This window comes from Cyprinodon variegatus, unplaced genomic scaffold (genome assembly GCF_000732505.1).
Source record: "Cyprinodon variegatus isolate N-32 unplaced genomic scaffold, C_variegatus-1.0 Scaffold823, whole genome shotgun sequence".
Lineage (NCBI taxonomy): Eukaryota > Metazoa > Chordata > Actinopteri > Cyprinodontiformes > Cyprinodontidae > Cyprinodon > Cyprinodon variegatus.
Window position 1 is genome coordinate 2,575 of NW_015151276.1, and position 6,210 is coordinate 8,784.

Below are 6,210 nucleotides of genomic sequence, written 5' to 3' on the forward strand. Positions count from 1 at the left end.
AAACCTTGCACTCAAATATTTTTTGATCAAAAAGTTTTATTTCTGTATTGCATTTTCTATTTTATTATTTTTTATTATTTTTTCAAATTTCCAATTACAAATCATTTTCTTCGTTCTTAATAATATAATAAACGTCACTGCGTCCATGCTGCCATAAAGTGATCTCATTCTGTTTCCGTAGCTAAATGCACCTAATGGCTAATACTAAAGACAGAGCAACTGGTGTCAATTGTGTAGAGTTTTAACATAAAATTAAATGCAAAATTTTTATTATGATAATTAGCTTTTTTGTGATAATCAACGATATAAGTACCTGTAATAAATACATGCAGATGGAGATTTACTGCAGCTTCTGCCCACGGCTGAAACAGCAACTAAGTGTTTTTATAAATCACTTTAAGCAATCATATGACTGTTTAACATGACTAACAGGTCCTGGTAAAGTTTCTTCCATCATTTTCCATTTTCCTAACTTTAAAAAAAACAACATTTAGTACTGTAGCGAAGAAGAAGGCATCACCACCGCTTCAAAGAAAATCTGCAAGCTTGAAAAGAAGCTCTAAACATGAAGGCTGCATTGAAACCTGCGGGATCATCAAGGCAGAGCAGATAAAAAGCTGTAGACAAGACAGAAAGTCAGCTCTTATTTAGTAAAACAAAAAAATTAAAGAAAGAAATAAAACAACAGCTTCAGGACTGAAGCACAACGAAAGCACCTGCCTTTTCTGACTACCTGGAAAGGTGGCACCAGTTTTTCATTGGTTGGCTTTCATGACCTATTAAATAAAAAAAAAAAACATTTCTGTAGGGTGCAACTGATAAAATGCATCCAAAAAATTCCTTCTTGGTATTCCTCCACTGGCTGTTGTATACAATTCTGAGTCCAGAGAGTTTTGGATTTTTTTCTGCATGCTGTGTGTCCTCGTTCATCCATCTTCCTCACCGTCCTCTGGCCTTTGATGTGCTTTTAAAGTGCTTGCTCTGCTTTCCCTCGCGCCTGACAATTATTTATTAGTTTTAAAAGAGTCTTTGAATATCGTATGTATTTCTCACTGGTGTACTTAAGAAGGGGAAAGCTGGCTTCCAAACACAGAGAATCAAACGACAGGAAGAGGTGGGGAGGCAACAAATGAAGAGAAATGTTTAGAAACTTTTATCTTGGTTGTTGTTTTCACGTTCAGTCCTGTAGCTGGAGAGTTTCTAAACGAACCAGAGGGGGGAGAGCTGAGAATGAAGGGAAAGCAAATCTAGTATAGATGAGAAAGGGGGGGGGGATTGTTAGAAATGAAAGGAAAGATGTAGATGGAGGGATGGAGAAGGACCACCCAGGTTCCCCACTACAGATGAATCAATGCTTACTGCTTTATAGCAAACCTCAGGTTTGATCCTCTGCATCCACCACACTGTAGAAAAAAACAGATAATTCTGGGGTTGACCTTCCCTCCACAGCCTGTATCTGCTAACATCCCACACATCCTGGTCATAGACTGATTCATTGTTTACCTTCAGGTCTGCAAGCCGAGTTACGCAGACCGTTTTATCTCTAATGAACACGATGAGTAGCTAACAGTCAGGAGAGGCAGGCATTCTTCTAGCGGCAGTAAAGCGTTCTGCACCGCTGCAAACTGCCTTCCCTCTTCATATAACACAGCTGTACATGCGCACCAAATGCTGTATTGTAACATTAACAAGGGTTTTTACATACTTTGCTGTTTGGACCGTTAATATTGAAATGAGCATTAAATGATCAAATGAAATTGCTGGTTTTGCAGATAAAAAAAGGTGTTTTAATTTTGCCTAGAAGGTCTGTTCATCATCCTTCCTTACCTCCAGCACAGTGCTGGGCCAGCTGCTTCCTCTCCCCAGCTCTGCTACTCTCTGCCCAGATAAATACAACGTCAGGGTGACCAGACCCTCTTTTTTCCCGGACACGTCCCACTTTTCAGACCTAAAACAATCTCCAGGGGGGGATTTTGGTCGACTGCCTCAAACACATTACATAGTCTATAGTAGTGTGTATATTTTCATTTGGGAAAATCAGGACACCTTGGAAGGGGGGGGGGGGGGATCTCTGTTCCCATGCATAGAGATGTCTGTGGCATGCACTCACTTAACATAGGCCTATGTAATCCTACAATAACATGATATTTACAGTTGATTTATAAAAAATGCTTTTCAGTAAAAGTCAACAGCAATAACTCCAATAACAAATGATAATTTCATTCAAAATGTATTTATTAAAAACGCTTAACAATTCCTGTAATGAATGAATAGCACAATGAACGAATTAATGTCTGTTCTGTAGGCTATTGGAAAAAATAAATTAACAAATTAGCTAATTAACAAAAAATACCTCTTGTGTAGCAAAAATAAATCAAAATGTACCAAAAATGAACAAACATATCAATAGACTATCTTTACTTCCGGTGTCCAGGTGGCTTTGCACACTGTGCTCAAGGCCTCCCGTTTGTCTCGATCCGGTCTGAAAGCGGGGAAACTCTTTTGTAAATCGTTGGTATACATACATTTGCGCTTTTGCATGTTGTTGGCGTACTGACAGCAACGAAATCTATATTCTGATTAAGAACAGGGCTGCCCGCACTGACGCGGCTCAGGGATTACGTCACACGCAGCGTCGTGCGCAGTGCCCTATTGCCTGTAAATTTAATGGTCCAATGAAGGTAATTTAAAAAATCAGGACATTTCCTCACTTTCTAAAAAAATAAACCCGGGACGCCCAGGACAGGACGTGAAATATGGACGTTTGGTCACCCTATTCTACAGTGCATTGTAATTAGATTGCCGCTCCATTCATTGCCACTGCAGCAATCGCTCAATGTGTGGTGGTGTAGTAACAGCATTTCTATATGTAGATGCACCATCTGCAGGTAAGTATAAGGTAAATAACAAGACAACATTTGTGTCAATTCATACTCCAAACCAAAGCAGCACAAACAACAGTTTTACCTGCAGCTTAATAAGGGGATGGTGACCTCTGGATGACCTGCATGTATTTAACTGCACAAACTCAATTAAATCGTATTCAGTTTATTTCTATAGCGCCAAGTGACATCATGTCATCTCAGCTCACTTTACAAAGACAGTTCTACAAGATCATCCAGATTCAAAGTTTTCTATCTAAGGAAAACCAGCTGATTGCATCGACTCATTGACTCTTCAGCAATCCCTCACACTAAGCATGCTTGTAGCGACAGTGGAGAGGAAAAACTCCCTTTGAACAGGAAGAAACCTCCAGCAGAACCAGGCTCAGTGTGAGCGGCCATCTGCTGAGGCCCACTGGGGTTCAAGGAGACAGAAGCAGACATAGAAAAAGAAGCATAGATACAAAAGGCAACTGTCAACCAGCTCCACAGGCGGCCCCGTCCAGGAAACACACAGCCAGGCAGACGAGCTCCGAGCCAGCTCCCATGTCAGAGGATGAAGAGAGCACATCCAGTTAGTCACAGTCAGAGAAACAGGACTACACTGGAAAACAGGCCAAGCTCCAACATCTAGAAACAAAGGTGTTGATGGCAGCAGCACAGCTGATATTTCTCTCCAGGATGGAGTCACAGCCAAACAGGAACAGACCAGATGAAGCTACTATGAGAAAAAGCAGAGAGAGCAGAACGTTAGAGATTGAACTAACAGATTCTGCAGAGTGGGAGAATAGAGATAGAATGAAGCAGAATGATGAAAAAGGGGTCCCTATGTCCTCCAGCAGTCTAAGCCTATAGCAGCAGAGCTATAGAGATAGATCAGGATAACCTGAGCCACTCTAACTAGAAGCTTTATCAAAAAGGTAAGTTTTAAGCCTAGCCTTAAAAGAAAACGATCTGCCTCCCATTCTACTTTTAGAAATTCTAGGAACCACTAGTAAACCTGCAGATTGAGAGCGAAGTGCTCTGTTAGGAACATAAGGAACAATCAGATCTCTGATATGATTGTAATCCTAGAATGATCTTGGGGTCAGGTATGCAGCCTTCACTTCAGGAAAAGTTCAGATTTTCTAGTTTTTGTTTTGGTCGTAGTTTGGTGCTGATCGAACTGAAAAACTGTAGGATTCTGGTCAACAGCTCATATCTATGAGCATCTAAATGAACTTCTCTTTTTTCTTTTCACATTTTGAAAATACTTCATAATAACTTAAAGTATTTCTGATTAATTCAGGGTCAATGCAGTTTAATAGTTAAAGAATCAACTTGTAGCCCCTTATCTTCCCATCCTAATGTCATATTTTCCTTACACCCGTCCTCAGATCCCTATCACTCATTTTCCCACCCCTCTTTATTAGTTTTCCGTCTCTGATGATTTCTGTCCTTCTCCTCCACTTTTCCACATTTCCTCTCCCCATTCGTCTTTCCCTCCCATTCTTTCTCCTGCCATCCTCTCTCCTGTGGCAGCAGCTACTTCTTATCAGCCTGCAAAGAGGCAAAGAAAACAGTATGATGTGAGACCCTTATAGATCTAGATGGTGTAATTGCCTAATTGTTTTTTTTTTTCTTTTCCCGTCAGTGGGTTCTGCTTTCTGTCAGCCAGACAGAAGACCATAAACACTGCAAAGCTATTTCCAAATTTCTCTCAATCTCACAGTTTTGTGCAGTTTCATTGGTTTAATTCTGAGCCAGGATCCATTGCTCATTGGTTACTGATGGGATGAATAGCCCAGCTGACAGCCAACGGGGCCACAGCAAGGTGAGAAGGACCAGCAGAAGAGTGAGCAGCATTTTTTACAAAGGTAGGGACAGTTCTGGACTTTTTTCATTAGAATTCCAAAGCATCCATCCAGATTGGCTTCTCAGTATAACAGATTTATATCATTGTTACTCGGTAACCATATAGGATAAATGTAGAGGAAGCTGTTTGCAGAGGAGTAGAGAGAGACTAAAGGTACATTTGATAAAACTCACTAAGAAAAATCACACTTAGCTCCAGATTCTGACACAACAAGCTCCAATTTTTTTGTGAAATCTTATTTTTTTTCCAAATATCTGCGACTTGTATGTGATCTCCTATGTGAACTGCATTCATATAAGTGTCCTACATGCACAGTAGAGGATGCAATGACATCACAGGTAGCCAGCGTGCTCTGTGTTAGCGAAGTAAACATGGATGGCAGTGCTGGAGCGCATCTAGTGATCTTTTCCAACCTTAAAACCTCAATCTTTTCAGGATGGTTAAACATAAATACCGCTCACCACATCATCGTCCGCCATGGTCGTTGTTTTTCTTTCTGCGTAGAAAGACACAGAATAGTGACCTTTGTTTGGTATTAATGATGTTCAGGTCGGATGAATGTGACCTGGCCGTTCAGGAAAAGGTCGCATTTGAAAACATCAGATTGGTATTGGATTCAGGACCAGGGGATCGTTTTCCACCAAAAGGATCCCTCACTTAATGTCACTTATTCAAGACAGGTTGTTGCTCACATTAGCATGACCATGCAGTCGACCACAGAGGTCAATGAGAAACTATGGCAAAACATGAATTTGCTCGGTTTCTCAGAAAGACTGAAAAATAAAAGGGAGATACTGTTTTTAATACTAAAAACAGAAATAGGGGATCATGGGCCATTTCAGAGAGATTTGATTCATTTATAAAGTTATATATAGCCAAATGGAAGGTGAGAAAATTTTAAATATGCATTAGTCTTTGTTTTTTTTATTAAAAAGTGAAGGATTTTACTAAAAAGAAAAACTAAAACCCTTCTGTCCAAGTTTAGTTTGTTTTCATTCTGGTATCCAAACTGCTTGAAATAAAGAATGGAGTCTGATTTTAGTCAACAAGGAGGTTTTTCAGACTAAAAATGGACTAAATATTCTATTTCAAGAAAGCAAGATTTCTTTCCCACATTTATTACCTTCAGCAGCAACACAACCCAGTGGCGGCTGGTGGAGTTTCCTCCAGGGGGCGCTATAACTTCAAAATAGACTTACCAAAAACCAATCAAATGTATGCTAAGGTATCACAGCAGTTTATTTACATGAATGCCAACAACAATAAACAACATCCTAAATTGTTCTTAAAAGTGCTTTAAATCAGTTCTAGCTGTCTTTATCCATGTGAAGGGAACGCGGGATAAAGCCTTAGCCTCGCTGCATGCAGTTAGCCTAGCCTTGCAGCTAAATAATTCTATAAACCTGTCAATCAGAAGCACTTTCTAACAGACGACTGTGACGTCAGCGCTGTGGAGGGAGGAGGTGAGGAAAT